This window comes from Ictidomys tridecemlineatus, chromosome 5 (genome assembly GCF_052094955.1).
Source record: "Ictidomys tridecemlineatus isolate mIctTri1 chromosome 5, mIctTri1.hap1, whole genome shotgun sequence".
NCBI classification, from domain to species: Eukaryota; Metazoa; Chordata; class Mammalia; order Rodentia; family Sciuridae; genus Ictidomys; species Ictidomys tridecemlineatus.
The window spans coordinates 60,250,860-60,274,873 of record NC_135481.1 but is presented as its reverse complement, the minus strand read 5'-3'; the positions used below and the strand labels follow the sequence as shown (position 1 = coordinate 60,274,873).

General features: G+C 41.4%; 1 protein-coding gene and 1 long non-coding RNA gene across 4 annotated transcripts in view; both read right to left on the bottom strand.

Moving 5' to 3' along the window:
- Churc1 (churchill domain containing 1) overlaps positions 1–24,014 on the bottom strand; it is a 630,431-nt gene that overhangs the window by 244,164 nt on the left and 362,253 nt on the right. The gene's annotated exons all lie outside the window — the stretch shown is intronic.
- The window catches only part of LOC120886834 (uncharacterized), a 49,258-nt gene that overhangs the window by 24,566 nt on the left and 678 nt on the right, over positions 1–24,014 (bottom strand). Inside the window, exons 2-4 of one of the 3 annotated variants that reach the window (XR_013438536.1) lie at positions 19,586–19,721; positions 12,829–13,027; positions 7,079–7,136 (exon numbers count right to left, since the gene is read on the bottom strand). This is a non-coding gene — a long non-coding RNA (uncharacterized LOC120886834). The remainder of the gene's footprint in view (positions 1–7,078; positions 7,137–12,828; positions 13,028–19,585; positions 19,722–24,014) is intronic. The other 2 variants (XR_013438535.1, XR_005729951.2) reach the window with 2 other exon arrangements.

Here is a 24,014-nt window from a genome sequence, read left to right as displayed (position 1 = left end):
CAGCACTGGCAAGAGTCAAGTCATTCTGTAAAATATATTGGGAAATTAATGGACTTCCATTTGGGAAGAAGTAAACAAAAGTAGGTAATATATATGCCTGTTTATCTACAGACACACGGTATTGGAAAGTGAAGAATGGTCGAATAGTTCTAAGCTGGGCTTGTTGTTAGGTTTTAAAAAAGAAAAAAGCCCAACCAGCCAACCACCAATTTGGTTTTTCTCCAGCTGTCAGCTGAAATCAGAGAGAAGTAAAATGTTAAATTGAGGGGTGTTTTAAGGAGCTAAGAAAATGCTACATTCGCATCCATGTTCTCCAAGTCAAACCTTATTTGGTAGAGGGATGCTCTCATACTCTGGACTCCCAGGGGATGTTGGGAGGAATATTGCTCCCACTGTGGTTAGAGTCTTATAGTTGGGTGAGACTGATGTGGGTAGAAAAGCTCCTCAGGTTAGTTACCAGGCAGTTTGAGGAATTGAGGCAGCAAAAAAGCAGCCTGAGGCACTCAGAGACCAGGGCTGTTGAGGATCTATGAAGGCTTCTTCTGTTGTGGCATTTGACAACAGAGAAAACGAACTCAGTTATCTTCCCATCTTCCCATCTAAAGTGCAGATATATCCCCCTACTATCTCATAAAACCTTTAAGAGAAGCAATCAACCTACTTCTGTACAAATGTACTCTTGATGTTACAAAAGTTGTTTTTTTATATTTACTTTTTAGTTGTAATTGGACACAATATCTTTATTTTATTTATTTATTTTTATGTAGTGCTGAGGATCAAACTCAGGGCCTTGCACGTGCTAGGCAAGTGCTCTATCACTGAGCCACAACCCCAGCTCCTTGTTTTGTTTTTTTAACAATACTGGGGATTGAACCCAGAGCCTTGTGCATGTGTGTGTCCAGGTCTGTGTTGCCCAAGCTGGTCTTAAACTCCAGAGCTCAAGAGACCTTCTTGCCTCAGCTTCCTAAGTAGCTGGGATTACAGGTGTGTGCCACCATGCCCAGATAGCTAACAGCTTATTTTATTTCTTCAATTTTGCAGTACTAGTGATTGAACCAAGTGCCTTACACATACTAGACAAGTGCTATTCCACTGAGCTACATCTCCAGCTTTTTTTATTTTATTTTGAGCCAGAGTCTTGCTAAATTGCTCAAGCTGGCCTTGAACTTGTGATCCTCATTCCTCAGCCTCCTAAATAACTGGGATTACAGGTGTGAGCCATTGCTCCTGTCTTCATGTAAGATATTTTGATAGCTGACATTAGTATAGCACCCTACAGTTTGTAAAGTATTCTTAGTTACATGATCTTATTTAATCCAGTTGCACACAAACCTTATCAAAATGTGTAATTATCATGAGCCATCAGGAAATAGTAGAGGTACTAAAGCTCTCCAGAATCTGTCAAGGAAAGCCAACAATTTGGTCTTATAAAGAAATATTCATTTATTTCTAACTGAAAGAAAAAGCATATTGCAGGATAGTTTGTACAATGTGAGTCCATTTGTGCAAATGAAATACGTGTGCAACTACATATGTATACAGATGGCTTTGTTTGGTTGGTTTTTGCAGTGTTGGGGATTAAACCCAGGGCCTTATGCACACTAGGCAAGCACTCAACCACTGTACTATATCCCCAACCCCTGGGTAACTATAATTATTTAAATTTAGCATCATTTGTATGTATGTATGTATATATATATATATATATATATACACACACACACACACACACACACACACAAATATTAATACACACACAACACACACATATATATACAATTTTAGAATAAACATTATTTTTTTAGATGCTGAGAATTGAATCTAGCACATACAAGCATATATATTCTACCACTGAGCTACAACACTAGACCTAAACATTATTTTTTGTTTTTTATATATACTTGTAATACTACATAATATTTTATAATTAAAACATAATTTTAAGGTACAAGTAAGAAGAATGCTCATCAGCGTTAGCTGTTCTTTCTCTTACCACACTTACAGGAAGACAGGTAGTTAGTGTGTTGCTAAAAGGTTCCGTACAAACCCTGTGATGCTGAGGCTAGCACAACAGTTGTGTCATTGAACAGGGCATCTTTTACTTCTGAAGACAACTCAAACTCATCTTGGGTGGTCCAGTCCATGTTTGAGTCAGAGAACCAAAAGAATTAAGGATTAGATATAACCTACGTCCACCCCACGGACCACCTAGCCGTGGACTTGCAAGAATCAGGGATAAAGTAGAAATGATGGCAAGTCCTCTCCCAACTACTGTGGAGGTGACGAGGTGTAGGGGTAACAGAAGGGAATGTGAATCAGGCATTTTGAGTTCTGAATTTCAGCACTGCTTACTTACTTTGTGCCAATAGGCATAATGTAAAGGTCTCTCTGGGCTTCAGCTTCCCTCTGCTAAATGCTACCAAAAATACTTACAGCACAGGATTATTTCATACCCACATCTCAAGTGAAAGTCTAGAGAAATGATGCTAAATTGTTAGAGCTAGATAGCACTCCCAGTGACCAATTAAACTTTGCTGGTAACCCACATTCATTTCATCAAATCGAATTTATGCCCTTGGTATACATTATAGACTCACTCCCAGGTATTCACTAACATTAATAAGTTGGGTATGTTTTATTTGCCAATAAATAAAACTGTTTGTTGATTCTTTTACAAATAAACCAATACACTAGAGTTTGTGGTTCTGCAAATAAAACCCATATCCCTCTAAAATGTAGGGTGCTTTGAGAGACCATCAAGTAGACAAGAGACTCCCACAATCCCCTTCCTTCCTTTTTCTACTCTTAATTAGAAATCCCCCACCACTCCCTGACCTTACCCTTATACTTCCCCAAAGACCAAGACTACCACACCTAGAGAACTGAGCCCTGAAAAACTTTCCAAGTCTTCTTCACCATCTGGGAATTTCCTTATGGGGGAAAAGAGAGAGAGAGAGAGAGAGAGAGAGAGAGAGAGAGAGAGAGAGAGAGAGAGAGAGAGAGAGAGAGAGAGAGAGGTTTTTGGTGCAAAGAGATTCAACTTGCCAGAAGTTGTGCAATCTGTTTCCAAGGTATAAAAGAAAAAACTACAGATTGTTAAAATTTCCTCTAGTCCTACCATATTATATCTAAAATTCTCTTAAATCTTCCATTTTACCACCCTAATTCACACAACCACCTCCTCTAACCTGGATCATTGCAAGTGCTTCCATCCTCGATCATCCAAAACCACACTCAAAGAGTTTGCAAAATGATCTTCTTAAAATGCAGATCTGTCTCAAGGTGTTTTGGTGACTTTTAATTACCTCCAAAATAAATCCCAACTTTTCAACCCAGCCCTTAAAGTTTTGTCTACCTTCCCAGCCTCACCTCTTGTCACGTCACTACTCAGGCAACTCTCTAAGCAAACAGAATCCTTACAATTCCTCTCATGCTTCCCTACTTTACACATGCTATTCCCTTTAACTGGACTGTCTCTCCCCAAGAGCACCCCTGCATCTGCCTGGCAAGTCTCCCTTCAAAGTTTAATTCAAGTAGCACCTTCTCCCAAAGAAAATCGCCTGTCTCACCTCTGAGTCGCTGTAGGACCCTGTGAAATAAATATCTCATAGTACTTATTATACAGGATCATAATAGTTTTCTAAAGAGAGGCTGCCTTTTTACTCTGGCAAAATATTCAGAACTAATAGCATCACTGGTGCAGGTGAAACTTGAATAAGGGGCAGATGTGCAGATCCCTTGTTCTCCCTGGATCCTACAGAAAGGGGAGTCATTTGGGGTACAGTAGGACACCTGCAGGGAAAATACCAGGGAATGATACTGGCCAAATTATACTGCTATATTGTTTGCATGTATAAATATGTAACAACAAATCCCACAACTATAATGCACCAATAAAAAAATATATAGGATAAAAAAAGGAAGTTAAGGTTGGGTACTGCCACCTCTCCTTCTTGGGAAAGGGGAAGTTAACCTATGGCCAGGCAAAAAGAGCTCTTGGGACCATTCATTCGACACCTTCTTCACATATGCCACAAATTTAACTAAATAACTAGTACACGCAAAAGACACTTGAATAATAATGATATTCTAGGCATGGTGGCACACACCCATAATCCCAGTGGCTCTGGAAACTTGAGGAGGAGAATTGTGAGTTCAAAGCTGGCCTCAGCAATTTAGCAATGCCCTAAGCAACTTAGACTGTATTTCAAAACATAAAGAGGGCTGAGGATGTGACTCAGTGGTTAAGCACTGCTGGGTTCAATCCCTGGGACCAATGATGACGATAATAATAATGATGATGATGAGGGCTGGGAATGTGGCTCAAGCGGTAGCGCGATCGCCTGGCATGCGTGTGGCCCGGGTTCGATCCTCAGCACCACATACAAACAAAGATGTTGTGTCCGCCGAAAACTAAAAAATAAATATTAAAAAATTATCTCTCTCTCCCTCTCTCTCTTTAAAAAAAAATGATGATCATGATGATGACAGGCAACACTTCTTGCTTTTTTTCTTTTTGACTAAAACTCCTGGACCCAAATATTCTCCTGCCTTAGCCTCCCAAGTGGCTAGTACCACAGACACATAGATGCCCCTGCACCCAAACTTGGTACCACTTATTGAGTCCCTATTGCATGCAAATAACTTGACATTTTAATCACTTGTTCTCACAATGACTATGCAGGATAGGCATTATTTTCATATTATAAATAAGAAACCTTAAGTTAGAAAGGATAAAGGATGTGCCCAGACCATACAGCTAGTTAATAGAGCTACGTAGCCTATCAATCTGAAGTTCAGTCTCTTTCTCCTCTGTTTGTATATATGTCTCTGTGTATGTTGCCCCTCTTTTCATCCATAGGTAGGTACTCATTACTTTTCCTAAAGTCCATGCCCTTCAGTACTTTTCTGGGGCATGTGCCCCACCAATGAGTGTTGAGGGCCACAACCGAGTCAGGATGACGCATGTCATTTTTGCCAGAAGTAGTGGTTGAGAGGTGACGCTAGTGAGCCATTAAGATGATGACTTTTGAGTTCTGGCTGAGATCCCCTTGAGTTCCACTTGAGCTCTCTTGGGATTCCCGGAGAGTTCCCATTGGTTGGGGAAGTGCCGGAGGAGGGATATTTCCGGTTGCTGGTTCCTAGAAGAGCTGCGTGGCGTTCGGGGGAGTTCCCAGGAGCGTGTGTGGAGTGTGCTGGTGGAGTTCAGAAATAAAGTTTGTTCCTGCTTCAGTGGCTCGTGATTTGTGCCCAGCCAGACTGCGGCAAATGAGATCTTCTGATTTTTTTTTTTACACTGTCACAAGCTGGCCTGGATTTTTTTTTTTTTTTCCTTCTACCCGGTCTAATCTGCTTTCTAACTTACAAACCCAGTGGATACTTGAAAAGCAGTGGTCAACTGCTAATATTAAAAGCTTCAAGTAAGGAAATTGAAAGGTAAATCAGGAGCAGAAACAACATGAAAGCAGAGACAGGAACTAAACTTGGGGTTCCTTGGTAGGGCCCTTGGGGACAGAATGACCCATGGTCAGTCAAGGCTGGATGCTGAAACAGGAAAATTCCTGACCTGTTCATTCAGCAAAATGCCCAAGGAACAACCCAGAAGATGAAGACTCTGGCAGAGGAAGCTGTTATATTCTCCAGAGACTTGTTAAGTCCTGACAATCACCATCCTCCTCCCCCACCTCCCCATCAAGAGCATTTATTAAACAGCCTAATTATTAAACAAGGCAGGTGGAAGAGAAAGTGGGAAATTGGAGGGTTGAATCAAGCTTTTAAGAAAGCCAGAAAAATGACTCAGTGTGTGTAACACCTCATTTGGAGAACAAAGTGAACGTCCTGATCCAGCCAGGTGCATTGTTAAACCTGTAGGGGAGAGATAGGGAAACAGACCATTTTTTTTTCCTCTCAGTCACAAATACTGTGAGCTCAGAGCTGAACTGCCAAGCCTCTAGAATAAATCCTCTGGATTTATTCTCCCAACAAGGCCAGAGAACTGACAGAATCACAAGCGAAAATAATGTCTGTTCAAGTCAATGCATAGAATATTCTAAGCATGAAGACATTTTATTAGCAAACTGACTAGACTATCAGCTCCTCTGGTTAAAAAAAAAATTTGTAGTCTCCTTGTTTTTTGAATCCTAGGATGGTAGTGTGGCATAGAGTGGATGCTCAATAAATGTTTAGTGGAATAAAACTAAAGGCAGGAACTGAGTTGTACACCACTTTGTAATCCACTCAGTGCCCAGCAAGGAGAGAGGAACTAAATGTGGTTCCTGTGTAGGGCCTTTGGGGACAGAATGACCCATGATCAGTCAAGCCTGGGTGCTGAAACAGGAAAATGACCATGACTGTTGGTGAGTGAGAAAGGCAGGGTAGGTATGCCCTCAAAGGAAAGCATATGTCTTTGTAAGCAATGGTATCTTCTTCCTTGTTATTCAGTAAGTTCCTGTTCTCTTCTTAATTTTGTTTTGATTCTGTCCCCTAAGAAGTCAGAGCTTTTGTTAGACTACCTAGCTGCTACAAAGAAACAATTCTGCTGGCTTTCCTCCATCCTCATGAAGAGTCCAACAGTCCAGAACTTCTAGAGCTATCCAGACACAAGTCAGGCTCCTGGGGTGGTAGCAGGAACTGGTCCAATTTGTCTCCTGCTTTCCGACCCACTCTGCCACCACACCTCTACTTCCTTCTGCTCTCTCTTCTCTTTGTTCTTTGTCTTGCCCTGGTTGAGTTTGGACTCCCCTTGCTCAGCAGCTCCCTGCTCTGCCAATTCAGCAGATCTCATCTCTCTCAATTTAGCACATTTACGTAGAAAGTACATCTGGAGAGCTGAGGATGTATCTCATTGGTAGAGAATTTGACTATCATATGCAAAGGCCTAGGTTCAATCTCCAGCAACACACACATACACACATACACATACACCACATACACACGTGCGCGCGCACACACACACACACACACACACATAGACATCTGGAATTTATGGTTAGCCAAGAAAGTATATACATAGAGTGTGCATGTGTGGGTATAGGAGATGGGGAAGACTGAGGGTGAAGCAGGGAGGGCCAGGCTTTACCTCACAAGAGTCCAAAGCAGAGGGACGGATAGCAGGGCCGGCTGGGTTTTCTTTCCCACTTACAAATAGAGACAGGTGTGAGTCACTGAAGGGGTTTCATTTGGAAGCAAGGTATGCTCCAAAATATTAGTTTCCTTCACAAACATATGAAAGCTGCCAACTTCACAGCTGAGAAACTGAAACTCAGAGAGATTAGAAGACTTCCTGACCACCCCGCACTCTGAATTGAGTCCCTTTCCTGGAGCCTTCTCTCCTCTCATGGGAACACTGTCTTAGCCTTTACCACATGGTGAGGGAGTCCTTGACTTCTATCTTTGTGTACTCAATGTTCTATGCACTCACTGAGGACAGGAACTGTGTCTTTCATTTTTGTAATTCTCAAGGATAATAACTGAGTTGCCCAAGATCACCCAGCTAATAAACGGTAGAGCTGGGACCAAGACCCCTGTCTCTCAACCCCATAATTCCTGCTGTTCTACCAGGACTTTCTGGAAGAAAGCAGGCTGTAGACTACAAAAAATACTAATCAATCACTTGGCAGTTTTATGAACTACATGAAGAACTTAAAAAACAAAAACAAACTTTTGCCACGTGCAGTTGTGCACACCTATAATTCCAGCAACTTGGGAGGCTGAGACAGGAAGATCACTAAGTTCAAGGCCAGCCTGGACAACTAAGTGAAACCTCAGCAACTTAGCAAGACCCTATCTCAAAAAATACAAAGGACCAATGGTAAAAGGCTTAATGGTAAACCACTACTGGATTCAATCCCCAGCACCACAAAAAAAAAAAAAAAAGTAATAAAAAGAAAACTTTCCCCTCTCTTGATATTGTCAGGAATTCTAGGCAGTTACTCAGAGCTGAGATGGTGTCACATATATTATCTCTGATGATCCTGAAATGGCAGACTTGATCACATCTTCAGAGGGAGACTTTGCTGATGAATTGGAACACTTTGAAGTAACTGGGGAATATACAATCCTTTCTATATGTCAGTGAATACTTCACCTCTGTTCAGGATGCATATGAAAACAATCACAGCTTATAATGTATACTGTGCTTTTAACAGTTTTGTTTTTGTTTTTTTTCTTTCTGTGGTGCTGGGGATGGAAAAAAGAATTTCATACATGCTAGGCAAGTGCTCTACCATTGAGCCATAACGCTGGCCCATACCCACCCCTTTTGATTTTGAGACAGGGTCTCCCCAAGTTGCCTAGGATGACCTCCAACTTGTGATCCTTCTGCCTTAGCCTTTCAAGTCTCTGGAATTACAAATGTGTGCCACCATACCCAGCTGTGCTTTTAACTCTTTGAAGCATTTTCACATGTATTCTGAAGCTCTAAACCTTACCCCCTTCTAAATGGATCAACTTCTAGAAACCTCCAAAAAGCATGAACATTTAGCTTCAAAAGCTTTGGGAATGGCATGGATGTTTCAAGGGAAACAAACTTTTTACCAGTGCCAAGAATTTGTGAAGGTGACCCAGATCAGTGAGATTAGTACATATAAGTTAGCAAAGTACTTCCTGGTCACTTTTGCAGGTTTCTAAATAGAACTTGATCTTAAAAAAAGAGAAAAATTTTGAATGTCTGAGTTAACAAACATATTTTCAGTTTCCTTATTTTTTTCTTGTTTTCTTTTTTCTCTTCTTCCTCCTCTTCTCCTCCTTGTTCTTTTTTATTATTCTAGGGATTGAACTCAGAGCACACACTCTACCACTGACCTATACCCTCAGCCCAGAGGGTGTAGGTTTTAAAAGTTAAAAGCTTTTAATTTTAAAAATTAAAAGCTTTTACAACAAGCTTTAAAACAAAACTCAGAAATACATAAAATATATACTTCCATCCTGATACCTTCAGAGGTAACCACTATGGACAATTTGATGTATAGTTTTATTACAAAAGTGGAGACATTTGATAAATATTCATTTGTTCCTTCTTTCACCTTGTATCACAGATGCCTCATTCTTTTTACTGGTCTCTTCGTATTTGTTAGCATGTGTGGCAGACACTGCCAGTGTTCTGCTTAGATACCCTTGGAAATCATCGTTTCCTGACTTCTGATGGCCAGTCCCTCTATCTGTTGGACGACTCTCTCCAGCCACTGAAGCCAATTTGCCCATGGCTGGGTGGCTGGCAGAATTGGGAATTAGTTTACCTCTGGGAGACAGCTTTTCACCAATAACTCAAAGGTGTGGGATTATAATACCCAGCTCTCTGGCCGTTGGGTTAGGATGATTCTGATGCCTCTGTTTTGCACTGTTCTCAGAGTTTCCCTGAAAGATTAAACTCTAGTCACTCTAGCTTACAGCTTAATAGCACACCCTTTACTGGCTGCTACCATTCCTTGCGTCACTTCCCCATTTACCTATATACACTTCCCAAACATGGACTTGAATCCTAGTCACAAGCTACTTATAGGAGAACACAAAAGTAAGACAGCATGAATGTGCTTTAGTTTGTTTCATTATTTTCTTATCAGTGTCCACTTAGGTAGTTTATGGATTTTGTGAGGGAGGAGTCGGGTACTGGCAATTGAACCCAGGGCGTCATGCACGCTAAGCAGGTGTTCTGCCACTGAGCTATGTTCCCAGCCCTGCAATTTCCAATAGATATAAGACTGCCATAAAATCTTTATCCATGTGGCTTAAATACCTGCACATATATTCCTGAATCATAAATGTTAGGTCAAAGGGAACTCATATTTGGTATTTAGGAGATCCTACCAAACTGGCTCCCCCAAATGGCTTCCTTAATAATAATCCTTACCAATAGTTTATTGTAATGTACTTTAACCCCTTCTCTTGCCAACACTAGATACACAGGTATTTTATTTTATTTTTCTGATTAGTTAGACAAAAGTGTATATGCTCTACAGGCTTGTTGTATCGCCTTTTAATTTGCACATCTTAGTGAAATTAGGAAAAACATTGCAGCATTTCAGATGGTTATCTATTGACGGGAAGAGAACACATGGAAATCAGAGACACACCCAGTATAGAAAATATCAAGGTCTGGATTTAATTACCTGGCAATATAAAATCTTAGCAGCAGTGGGTGGCTAAACAGAGCAAAGGTAGATGTCCATGCAGCTTCCCCTGGTTTTCAGGCCTAGGTGTGGAGCATACCATGTACACAAAGGATCAAACCAGATGCAGAGAAGTTCAAGCCTTGCTATGTCTTAAACTGCACTATACTCAGGGGTTTTGTTGCTCTTTAATAAGGTCTTACACATTGAAGCCATATTCTGTCTGAGGGATGTTACCAGCCTAGTGTTCCCCTGTTTTTGAAATGAACTTAACAAGGCCAGGTGTCAGTGAACAATAGCTCTGCTTGTACCTTTCCAACTTTCTGGAAAGTGTTTCCCTGAACACTATCCTTTGCCTATGAATTAATCTTCTTTGTCTAGATGGTTCTGAAGCTGAGTGTGGTCTGAAAACCACAATTAAAATCTATTTTTAAACCCAGTGTGGTGTTGTATGCCTATAATCTCCGAGATTCTGGAGATGGAGGCAGGAGGATTGCAAGTTTGAGGTCAGCCTGAGCAACTCAGTGAGACCCTGTCTCAAAATAAAAAATGAAAAGGGCTGGGGGTATAGATCAGTGGTAGAGTGTGCCTGGGTTCAATCTCTAGTACTGAGAAAAGTCTTGTTTTTATCTAGGTGTGGTGGTACATGTGTGTAACTCCAGTGACGTAGGAGGCTGAGGCAGAAGGCTTATAAGTTTGAGGCAGCACAAGCAGTTTAGCAAGACCCTTAGCAACTAAGTGAGACCCTGTCCCAAAATAAAAAGGGATAGAGATGTAGTTCACTGGTAGAGTGTTAGGGGCCAGGCTGTATGGGCAATGATCAAACAGACTCCATTTTACCCTAAGACTCCATATTATATAAGAAATGTTTCTTCTATGGGAAAGCCCTGCCTCTGTACCCATTACTAATTGCTTAACATAGCTTACTTGGCAACACAAAATAGCAGTCCTTATACAAAGTAAAATTGTTCTCTTTAGTCTCCATTTTTCTTGTGCAGTGTATCTTATCAGGGAATAATTGATTAAATGTTAGTAGCCATTCTTTAACTTGTACTTGACTAGGGTCACTTTGATCCATTTCTCTTTTGATTATGATTATGGAAAATCCCATGAGAAAACTGAATGAGAATGAAAATATGATTAAGAACATACTGCATTGTTTTGCTAATGGCTCAATTCAGCTTCTATATCTGCTGGCTTGTAGCTACGCCAACCCGGATATAGGTCCTGGGGGGGGGGGGCCGGGCAGGCAATCACCTGCTGGCCAGCTAAATAAAGACTCTTCAATTTGGACAAAACTGGGACTTGGTGTGTTTTCTGAGCAACCTGCCCCACAACAGAGAGTACCTTCTGAATCATATATATATGTGTGTGTGTGTGTGTGTATGTGTGTGTGTGTGTGTGTGTGTGTGTGTGTATATGCGCGCGCGCATTTGGTCAGGTGCCTATAATGCCAGAAACTCTGGAGGCTGAGGCAGGAGGATCACAAGTTCCAGGCAGCCTGAGCAAATTAGTGAAATCCTGTTTCAAAATAAAATATAAAAAGGGCTGGGAAGTATCTCAGTGGTTAAGCACCCCTAGGTTAAGTTCCCAGTACTGGGGGCGGGAGGATCTATTTTTAGCTGGATGTGGTGGCATATGCCTGTAGTCCCAGCACTTAAAAGTAGCAGCACATAGATTACTTGAGCCCAGGAGTTGGAGACCAGCCTAGGCAACAGCTCTAAAACAAAACAAAACAAAATCTATTTTTCTAAAATCATTTGTTCGTGTGCTCGATGCAAATTGTATTTCTTATGTGATTGACCAGTTCGCATGCTTTGTCTATTTTTCTATTGACTTATCTTTGTTCTTTGTATTTCCTTATTGATAGTTTTATATATTGTGAATATTAACACTTTCCTTATTATAAATGTTGTCAATGTCCTCTTAATCTATTGCTTTTCACTGGCCTTTGTTTATAGTGATTTTTAATTTTCATTCGGCAATATCTGTGGATCTTTTCATTCATGATTTGGAGTTTTATGTCTTACTTAGGACAGTCATTCATTCCTACTCATAAATCATACAAATAATATCTTATTTTTTTCTTCAAGTCCTTTATTGCTTTTTAAAAATTTTAGACCTTTAATCAATCCACAATTTGTTTTTGTGGGTGATGGGAAAAAGAATTTTATCATTTTTGCTGCTCCTATCAGAGAGACAATGTTCTCATTGCATTTTCTGCGAGGTTAATGCTAGTATGTGGAGTACATGTTTAGTCTGAAGTTTCAATTTCATTATCTCCCACTGTCCCATCTCAGCAGGGACCACATTTTTATGTTGAAGGAAAATCCTTTCAGATAGTCAGCACCCCTATGGTGTGGCCATTAAACAATTCTCTTTTTCAGCCTCTGTTTCCTCATCTGATAAATGGGGAAGTTGGACCAAACACTCTAGTCTCTTCCTGCATTAATAATGCTAAGGTTTTAAATAACTGTACCCATTCTGGGCAAAAGGCAGTTCAATTTCAAAAGGGAAAAAAAAATTGAATCCTGTATCTCTGGTTGCTAAAGGACATTGAACTTCTTTACACTTGAAAATGATACCAAGGGTTGTGAAGATTGGCATCCTCTGCTCTTGGATTCAATACCTTAGCTATATTTAGCTAGAACTAGCACCTTGGGAAATAGGACACTTGCAATACAGAGCAAAGAGCAGAGTAAGGCAGCCATTCAGAACTTACCTACTAATCTTGAAATAATGGGCTTCTTTCAAGGAAGAGGACAAGGAATATAGCAGAGGTCTCCTGCTTCAGGAAACTCCTTTTTCAAATGATCTGGCATTGCTGGGTGCAGTGGTATATGCCTGTAATCCTGGCAACTTGGGATGCTGAGGCAGGAGGATCACAAGTTTGAAGCCAGCACCAGTAACTTAGACACTGTCTCAAAACAAAAAATACACAAGGCTGCAGATGTAGCTCAGTGGTAAAGCTTCCCTGTGTTCAATCCCTAGTAGCTGTTTCCCCCATCCCTGCAAAAGACCCAATGACCTGGCATTGGAGAGTTTGCCAGGCCTGCTCTGACAGTCCAGCCTTGACCAAGGGTTTTAGTAGTATGTGAACCCAATATACCTGTGGTTTTAACTATAAATCCAGAGAGAATTTTGATATTTAACTATCCAAAAGAAGCACAAGGATTCACTGGGTGCCAGATAAACTACAATTATTACCAAACTTCTGGGTCAGTGTTGATTTGTGTTATATTCAACCATTTACTTTAAATTTTTTTCAGCATAGATAGTATGATATATATGTCATCTACAACCTAGGAGTTGTTAATCAACACTCAGAGTCCTCTAAATAACATGCACTCCTTAGAAGTAAAAAGAACCTGAAAGACCATAAGCAGAACTCTAGGCAATAAAGATGGAATCAGAGTGCTACCCCAGGTACTTCAACTATCTTCATTTCATATTAAACTAGAAGGTTTGTTAATTAGCATAGTAAAAGTTAGATATCTTCACTTGCAAAATGACTTGTGTTCAAGATAGGTAAATTGGCTAGAAATACTGCATAGTTACTCTCACCTGTGCCCAAACAGCAGCTCACCCCCTTCAGGATGGTCTAAGGCACAGACTGTCAGGTTCAGTGTAAGCCAACTGCAAATAATTCTATCACCTGACTCTAAGGAGAAGTTTGGTTCAATCCTGTCAGGTTCTAGTAGCAAGTCCAATAGGTACTATAATTTGGAAGCAATGATCTGTGTGAAAAAATATTTCAAAATAACATCAGCAACAGTAAAATAATATGAAATGTTTATGATTTCTTTTGGTAATAAAACCCCAAGTTCTGCTAATATTGCCTATATAGTTATAGAAGAAACTGATAATTACATTTAGAAATTAGTAAGAATATAGGTTATATATATATATACACACACACACACACACACACACACACACACACACACACACACACACACGTTTTTTAGTTGTCAATGGACCTTTTATTTTATTTATTATATGCAGTGCTGAGGATTGAACCCAGGGCCTCACATATGCTAGGCAAGCACTCTACCACTGAGCCACAACTCCAGCCCCAAGGTTTTTTTAATCCAAGCTCATACAATCTTCTAATTTTATTCACTGACTTTTAGGGGGTCCACAGATTTAGAATAAGAATGCCTGAGCCTAGTTTAGTGAATATTTAATACTAAAGAAGCCATTCAAGCCGGGCATGGTGGCACATGCTTGTAATCCCAGGCTAAGGCAGGAGGATCATGAGTTCAAAGCCAGCCTCAGCAACAGTGAGGTGCTAAGCAACTCAGTGAGACCCTTTCTCTAAATAAAATACAAAATAGGGCTGGGGATGTGGCTCAGTGGGTTAGTGCCTGGAGTTCAATCCCTGGTACCAAAAAAAAAAAACTTTCAAAAGGGGCCTCACTGCTAATGATGCCCATCACAGGGATATCAATGTTCTGGCCAACAGAGCCTTTCCTGGGATCCCAGAATCATTCAGAGGACTGGGCTCCACAAAGAATCTCACCAACTCTGCATTGCTTGTGCCCAGGGTCCCCACAAAGCCTTTGCAAAAGCAAGCCATTCACCTACAGTGAGCTGGACAAGAATACTGGAAGTTCGATGGGGTATCAGCCTGCCACAGGCCAAATCCTTTCTCAACAAGCCCATTTTTCCTCAGGAAACACAGCAAAAATCCGTATTAGACTCTAATTCACTTTACCACCTAAACATTTTTCCTCTCAATTATTATATTCCTATATTTGCATAATTAATTTGGTCATTATATTGGTTGTCCCAGAACTAAGCAACCAATAGTCTACCCTGAAGCTATATCCAAGTCTTGCCTTTTACAAAACCCAAGACTCGCTTCTGGACTCTTTTAAAAACCTGTTTATTGTTTTTGTTAGTTTGTTTTTCCCATATGTTTTCTGTTCACTTCAGAAAGATTTAAAAGGTCCCAACCTAAGCTTCCTGTGCAGTCCTCTCCCAAGCACTTTCTAAAACAGTAACCACCCATGATTGAGAGATCTTCCCCTCTGAGCCATTGGTAGCTGCCTCCCCTCATGCTGCAGGCCCTGAGGCTGGTTTCACAAGAGTCACACAGCAGGAAACTGCCACTTGTGGGGCCCAACCTAGCTGGGGAGCGGCTAGAGAATAGGACCTGAGAACAGGAAAACCAGAGGAAGGGCACCCCCACTTCTAGCCCTTTGCTGTCTTTTATTGCCAGGAGGAGTGTTTAGCACTCTGAGGGGAGCATGCCCTGGACAACTTGTAAGGAGAGAATGTGCAGAATCCATCAGGTGTGTAGGGATCCCTGCTGTGGGAAGCAGTGGAAGGTTCCAGGAGCTGGGAAGGAGGAAGTGGTGCAGAAGTAGTTACTGGAAGACACTTACAGTTCCTTCCCAGCCTCCTGGAGGCACTCAGTTAGTGACACTGAAGTGGGATGGGGGTTGGGGACAGCAAAACAAGCCTGTCCCTCCCTGGGTGCCTGCATACTTGACCAGTGCCCCAAGGTCTCTGGCACATGTCACTGCTACTTGGTTCATTCTTACTGGAGCTGGTGGATAGGATTTATTATCAGTTATTTTGTTTGTTTGTTTGTTTGTTTTGGTACCAGGGATTGAACCCAGGAGCACTTTGCCACTGAGCTATATCCCCAGCCCTTAGTGAGACAGGTCTCATTAAGTTGCTGAAGTTGGCCTCAAACTTGCAATTCTCCTGCCTCAGCTTCTTGAATCAGTCGGTCTTGCTACCTTAAATGCAGCCTGGAAAAAGGATAAGAAAGGGAAACTCCTTACAAGAAAATGTCCTTCCTCTCCTAGATCCACAGGCTCCTTACCCTTGGTCACTTGATTCATCATTGATTCCTCTAGATTCATAGCCTTTCTAATAAGTGGTCTCCTCCTGGTCCCAACATGGGCATTCTTTTCAGCTGGGTTGATGACTGGGAGAAGGAAACTTCTCTGTCACTTTTTTTCTTAAACTTTTCCTTTACATCCAGGAAATGATCAGCTTACGTGCAGTTCAAGTAAATGTGAGGGACTCTCCCAGGAACCAGCTAACTCCTTGAATTTTCACGTCCCCAGCCTGATTTTGCATTTTATTTTAAAATAGGGTCTCACTGAGTTGTTTAGCGCCTTGCCATTGCTGAGGCTGGCTTTGAACTCATGATCCTCCTGCCTCAGCCTCTGAAGCTGCTGGGATTACAGGCATGCACCACTGCACCCCGCCCAACATGGGCATTCTTTCAGGGGCTTCTACTCACTGCCTGAGGGAATCAGTAGCTGCCCAAGCTGAGTTCTAAACAAAGAAAAGCCAAAATTAACTGTATTCAAACAAAGGATTCCATCTATAGAAGCTCATTTGTTTCCCTACTCTGCAGCTGGCTGGGTTGATGACTGGGAGTGGTGCCTTCTATGTCACTTTTTTTCTTAAACCTTTCCTTTAGATCCAGGAAATGACCAGCTCATTAGCTCATAGCAGTTCAAGTGAATGTAAGGGACTGTCCCAGGAACCAGCTAATTCCTTGTATTTCCTGCTCCCACCCCAGCAGGGCCTCTGGTTAGGCACTCTACCACTAAACTACATGCTTAGCCCTTTTTATTTAATTTAGAGACAGGGTCTTGCTAAGTTGACAAACTTGCAATCCTACTGCCTCAGCCTCCAGAGTAGCTCGTATTACAGCCCTGCACTACCATGTTTGGCTTATTTCTTGCTTTTTGTTCCATTAAAACACCAAAAAAGCAGGGCCCTGTGGCAAACGCCTGTAATCCCAGCAGCTCAGGAAGCTGAGGCAAGAGGATCACAAGTTCAAAGCCAGCCTCAACAATGGCAAGGCACTGAATAACTCAGTGAGACCCTGTCTCTAAATAAAACACAAAAAAGGACTGGGGATGTGTCTCAGTGGTCAAGTGCCCCAGAGTTCAATCCCCAGTATCCTCCCACCCAAACAAAACAAAACAAAAACAAAAAAACACCAGAAATTTCTTTTCATTTAGGCACTCCGTTTCTGGGGCTTGAGGATTAATTACTCAGATTTATTACTTCCATGTGAGCCTTGCAAGTTCTCAAACTCATCTTACTCCATAGTATCAGGAAATCTCTAACTCTGGTGAGAGTCAAATATTCTATCATTTCTACCACAACCTGAGCCCTCCAATTAAGTAGCTACTATAGATTTTGTTGGAAGAGCTCTTCCTGTCTACCTTCCTTACCCATAATGGTTAAGTTAGTTACTCTTTGAGCCTCAGAAAGGGATAATAATAATATCAACTTAGAAGGTATATAGATTTTTAAACCAAGTATATAATGTAAATAGTGTTTAATAGATGTTAAAGGCCTATTTAAATGTTAGATGGCGTAACTTCTCCCACTGTTAGGCTCAAGAGCAACTTTTCAGAATTTTCCTTGGGAGTTCAGTATGAAAGTATCTACACTGGTAGATAATAGCCTGACAATGATAATAGCCCTGGAGAAGGAGCCCTAATGAGATAAAAGTGGGCCTCTTTGCCATGTATCCTCCAAGGAGTCAAATACTTCAGAGACATTTTCAATCCATCAAGGAACCTCAATGCTAGACACACAGCACGTTGTCAGGAAACATTTGTCCATTTACTGATAACGAGTGAGTGCTCCCTGAGAGGCTTTTGAATTGAATTGACACAGTCACCCACAGTCCCAGTCCCCAAATTGTGGTTGCCCAGGAATAACAGTATAGAAAACCACCATGGTTTCAGTATGAATGAATTCCACGCCTGGGTCCCTTCTATCTCAGGCCCTTCTCTCTCCTTCTCTCTGTTCTCGTTCTCTCCCTCTCTTCCCTCTCCCCCCCCCACCCCTCTCTCCCTCTCTCTCTCTCTACTAGGGATTGAACCCAGGGCCTTGCACATGCTAGACAAGCACTCTACCACTGAGCTACATCCCCAGCCCTTTTATCCATTTGTTTACTCAGAGACAAAGTCTTGCTAAATTGCTCAGGCTGTTATTGAACTTGTGACTCCCCTCACTTGGCCTCCTAAGTAGCTGGGATTACAGGGGTGTCCTCTCTTTTAGCCAAATCCCTCTGAAGTTAAATCTGACCCCAAAAGGCTAACCCTTCAGGCTGTCACCCAGGTGATTGCTTAACTGGAGCCCAGACTCCTATTTACTGGCACATATTTCTTTACTTTGACAGTTGTGTCTGTGTGTTTTCATGCCTGACTGGCCCTGCTAGAGTTTGGCCATATTTTGAAAAGTGACTTCAGTTCTTGTGGTGGTGTTGGGCAAAGTACCATGGGTTAGAAACACAGCAGGATGATGGACTGGAGCAATTCGAACTCAGCAGTTGATTCATTTAAAAAAAAAAAAAATGAGTTGTAGTTGAACACAATACCTTAACTTTTTTTTTTTTTTTTTTTAATATGGTGCTGAGGCTCTAACCCAGAGCCTCTCAAGTGCTAGGCAAGCGCTCTACCGCTGAGCCACAGCCTCAACCCCAGTTGATTCATTTTTTATGTTTTTCTGCTTCTTTGATTGCAGCTAAAATGTAGGCGTCAAGTGGCCCAATACACACCAAGCCCTGGGCCTTCTGTGTGGTGGGTATGCATGGTGTGTGAAGGCAGTGTTTCTCTCTTGGTTGTCTTGCTAGAAATAGCCAGGTCTTTCCCAAGGGATCACAGTGGAAAAAGCTCTACTACAGAGTTGGTCAGTGAAATTCCTTTGGACTCAGCATCCACAGGTTAACTTGAAATGAGCTTGCTGGGAGGATGGACATAAATGAAGACCACCCAAATGAGAACAAGTGGAGGGGATGCATGCAGAGCTTGCTATACTATAGCAAGGGAGTCAGCCCACATCACTTGCTTGTGGCAAAGGCTCAAAGAGGGACAGAGAAGTGGGAAAGCTTTATAGTGAGAATAAAAGGAGAAAGCATCAGGAGTATTCTGATTGGAGGTTGTTGCCATGGGGATGCTGGATACAGACTAACTAAAAGCAGGGTACCCTGTATGATTGGTTGGGACAGCAATTTGGCATTCTCTGATTGGTCCTGAGTTGGAAGGTGGGGCAAAATTTATCGAAGCTGATGACTATTAACCAAGTCCTGACAGTTTGGGAGCTAACTGCTTATAGAGGTTGTGGGTCAGAGTTCAATTTTCACATATGGTCTGGCCATTCTCTGTACATTCAGTCTCTTGGGAAAGACAACATTTGTGACTCCTAGTAAGTCTGAGTTACCTTCTTTTATTTGAGGATAGATAACTGCTGTCAGTAAAAATTTATTGCACAGATGTTTATCACAGTGGAAGTTATAATTGGAAAAAAATCACAAAACAAACAAAGACAAGGGTGGAAACAGCCAGAATGCTCAATTTTATAGAATTAAGAAAATTAAGATGTACCCACATTGTGCAAAAATTTTTAATGGAACAAAGAGATCCTAATGACATTGGAAAGTTTATGAATGTGATGCAAAATGACAGACTTGATTCAAAAATTATACATACCATGGTAGGTGTTGCATGTATAAGTAGGGGTCAGTTGGAGGGTCTTTCTGGTACTTCATTTTTAGGTAAAATGTGCTCAAACACTCATCGCTCGGTACAGGCAGCAAAATATCCTTCTGGGGAAGTCTGAAACTTTCTGGAAAAGCATAAGATAGCTCTGGTTGTGAGATCCTGCTTCCACAGAATTATTCAAATTCTGGAATACTGACTCATCACCCCCTCAAGCTGCCTCTGACCTGTGCCACATCAACTCAGTCGTAAAACTCAGCCCTTAATTTTGACAAAAACTCACCCAAGCCTTTGCATAAAGCATAGACAGATTTGCATCCAATCAAGAATACTTAAATTTGAACATTATCTCTCTCAGTTTCTTTCTGCCCCTTGGCATTTTCCCCAGTTCTGGCTCCGTCTGCCACCTCGCTCTCAAACTCTTTCTTTTCTTCCCTTTCTTCTCCTTCTCTGCCCCCACGTCTAGAAGAAAGACAGATTCCTTCTATAAATTAATAGTTGCATAAGACAATGTAATCATGGACTAGGGAGGTAGCTCATTGGTAGAGTGCTGGCCTAACAGGAGCAAAGCCCTGGGTTCAATACAGTACCACCAAAAAAAAAAAAAAAAAGATAATGCACCCAGTTAAAAGCTCTCTCTAGTCCCTATTGAAAACATTGTACTGAACAGATTGAAGGATTTTTCTAAAGCTTTAAAATTACCCATTATAGGGCTAGAGGATGGCTCAGTGGTAAATGGCTTACATGAGGCACCTGGTTGGGTCCCCAGCACTACAACTACAAAAATGACCCCTTGTATTTTGTAAGAACCCTGGGGTTACACTTGCTCTGAAAGACAGGCTCTTCTCCTCCCAGGCTGTCTGGTGAGTGGGGAAGGGAGTGGGTGTAGGCAAGCGGTTTTTCCCAGTAAAGATTAAAGAAAAGACAGGGTACATAAAACTACTAGCGCATGCCCAGTTCTGTGACTGTGCTTGTCATTTTATCAAACGGTCTCAAAAGGGGCCTCCTCCAGGTCCTCTGACTTTCCAAGCTTTATCAGCATTTGCATATCAGATGTCGGCTCTGCAGATAGCTCCAGTACCGGCTTCTGTGCAACTTTTCTCCCATCTGTTCTGAAAGGCTAGAACTTTCCACCTCTGCTTTTAACTAAATCGTTTCCATTAGCATTGTTTTTCCAACGTTTATCAAAAATCTAAATTTTGTATTTTCAGTACTTATCAGCTCTGAAAGTTCCAAGAAAGTTAATGTTTTTAATTTTTACTGTCTACTCTTCATTATTTACTTATTCATTTATCTATTTTGCAGCACTGGGGTTTGGACCCAGGGCCTCCTGCATGCTATACAAGTGCTCCACCACTGTTCTACATCCCCAGACCTTTTTATTTTTTCTTTTGAGACAGGGTCTCACTAAGTTGTCCAGGCTGGTGTCAAACTTTCGATCCTCCTGCCTCAGCCCCCTGAATAGCTATTTTTTTTTTTTTTTAAAGAGTGAATGAGGGTCTGGGCTGTAGGCAAGCCGTCTTTTGCTTGGTTTTAGCTACGTCTGGTCTGTGTAGAGGGCTGGTGGGGAGGTCTGTCAGGAACCATTCATATGAAGAACCTGAAACTGGCACACAAAAGTTGCAACATGACTTCTGAGGGGAAAGAGTGGTTTCGAGTACCGGCTAGTGAATGCCTTTCTGACTGTTCCTCACCCAATACCCTGTGAGTGTGAGTAAATATGAATTGCATGGGACAGGAAGGGGCCTTGAGTGGTGGAGAGCTGAAGCAGACACAGCTATACAAAATTTCTATGAAAAATTGGGGAGGTACAAATAGTACTCTGGAGAAAAGTGTACGTGAATATTCCTCAATGCACAGAGTCACATGGGACATATGTCAAAGGAACAGCTGAGGGATACTGTGGATTTTCCTCAGAGGAGGCTCAGTGAGATAGCTGAACAGGGATCCTAGGCCACTTCGATGGGGCGTGATGGATGTCTAACTAGTATCTAAAGCTCAGGGAGTGTCAGCTGCAGTGGCCTCACTGCTGTGGACTCAGCATTGACATCACTGGCTTAAGGCAGGAAGCAGCACCATTAGCCAAGATATTAGCACGTTACCCGGTGGACACTGCAAAATGGTAGGAGAGGGCTCAGCATTAGATAGGACCAGAAGAAATGAGAGCAGAGGAGGAGGAGGAGGATGGTGAAAATCCAAGAGAAGTATTAGATTTGGTAGCTAAGAACACTGCCAGCGAATGTACCCGAGACAGCCCTGAAGACTTGTAGAAACGTCTGAGGGGAACTCTGAGGAATGACTCAGTCTCTGGGGATTTTTCTGATAGAGGCTAAAGCCAGAGCTAGCTGCAATATACTGAGTGGTTGACATCATTTAGTTCTCCTAACAATCCAAGAGGCAGATAATAATAGCCTCCTTTTGCCAATGAGGAAGGAAGTGATTTGAGAAGGCAAATAATTTATATGGAGTCATATGGATTGTAAGGTTCCCAAAACCATTTGATTCTAAATTCAGTACTCTACCATGACACTGTAGTCTCCAAAGAGGACCAGAGCTTATTCAACAAATTCACTCAACAAACATTTATGGTATGTCTATTGTATTCCAGGTACCATTTTAATACTTAACTATACAACTGTGAACAAAATATACAAAATCCCTGCTCATATTAGGTTTCAAGACTGGATATTATTGAAATTATAGCCCTTATGTTGTTCCAGCATAAGCTGACCTTGGACACATGGGTTACGTAAAGAAACTTGAATAATTCTGAAGCTTGAGATAACTTGGATTCCTGGTACATCCATTACTCAGCCAAGCTCAGGGCCAGCTGCCAACATCTCCCCCACCACTTTTCTGTACATAATCTTCTCCATTACATTGATTTAGGAGAAAAAAATGCAGTTCACTTAACTTCTGTTCCAAAGAATGAGAAGAACTTGTACTGGAGAGCAGTTAAGGACAGGGGAATCAGAATGCCTCACCCAAGGACAGAAATAGAGGGCACAATGCTTCTGACGGGTGCTGATGCCTATGCAAGATGTGTTGCATTTAGAAACAGCATCTACCCATAGAGCTTACACACAATCAAGCTCTCAACCTCGTCCATTTGAACAGATGGGAATCCAAGATAGGCAGGTCAAGAGCACTGTGGATATATTTATACGGCTAACGCTATGGGAATGAATATTGGCAAGGTGGATTGGTGAAGTCAAACTTAATGCCATCGCTAGAAGCTTCCTGTATCTCAGTGGAGGAGGTGTAGGATGCATGGGATCATAGTGTGACTCCCATTCTAAGTCTGTGACATGGAAAGTATAGCATAGTGGTTTAGAGTAGGAACTCCAGAGACAAACCACCTGAGTTTTAATCCCTGTCAGACCTCTTACCAGCTGTGGGACCTGGAAAAAGCGATTAAGTAACTTAATTTTCCTTTGCTTCACTTTCTACATCTATAAAATGGAGATACCTCACAGGATTATTATAAGGATTAGCAAGTGTGGTAGATATTATTATAGTAAGATTCTTTGTTTCACAAATCATGATTGAAATGTTATATGTTTACCAAATTCTATTTCATTTTCCCTCTTTTAGGGTAAAAAGGAAAGTGATATATCTCATAGTATAGTTCCTTTCACTTATGACTAGATTTTGGTCAGTTGATTCTTCATGGAAACGAGGTAAATCACCCATAGTCTTGGCTCTTATAAGTATCTTATAGTTTTCTTTCCCCTGCTATAGCAACCCCTGGAAACCACATGATGGAATGGTAACAATTCAAGATGGGGGAACCTCGATCATCCTGGGTCTCTAAGACGGTATGAAACAGAGCCTATGACCCAAACAACCCTCATCCACATTGAACATGTAGCTTGAGCAAGAAATGAATGTTTATTGTATCAAGCCACTGAGATTTAAAGGATAAGCTCCCTATCATAATGGATTCATAGAGTCATATCAATTAGTTGCAGATGCCTCTCCCCACAACAGTGAGCCTTCATATTCCAGAAAGACTCAGGTCTTAAATATCTTCAGAACCAGGTTTTCTGATCCACACCTGGAGTAGATCTCACCAGGTGCATTGGCTTGTAATCACAATGGCTTGGAAAGCTGAGGGAGGAGGATTCAAAGCCACTGTCAGCAACTTAGTGAGACCTTGTCTCAAAATAAAAAATAAAAAAGGGCTTGGGATGTGGCTCAGTGGTTAAATACTCCTGCATTCAATCCCTGGTACTAAAACAAACAAACAAACAAACCCCTAAACTTTTTAAGAACCATGGATCCTTTTAATACTACTAAAAGCAACCCATATTTTGCATTTTAAGAAAATTGATTGATTCTTTTTTAGTTATACATAACAGCAGGATCCATTTTGATTCAATTATACAAGCATGGAATGTATCTTATTCTAGATAGAGTC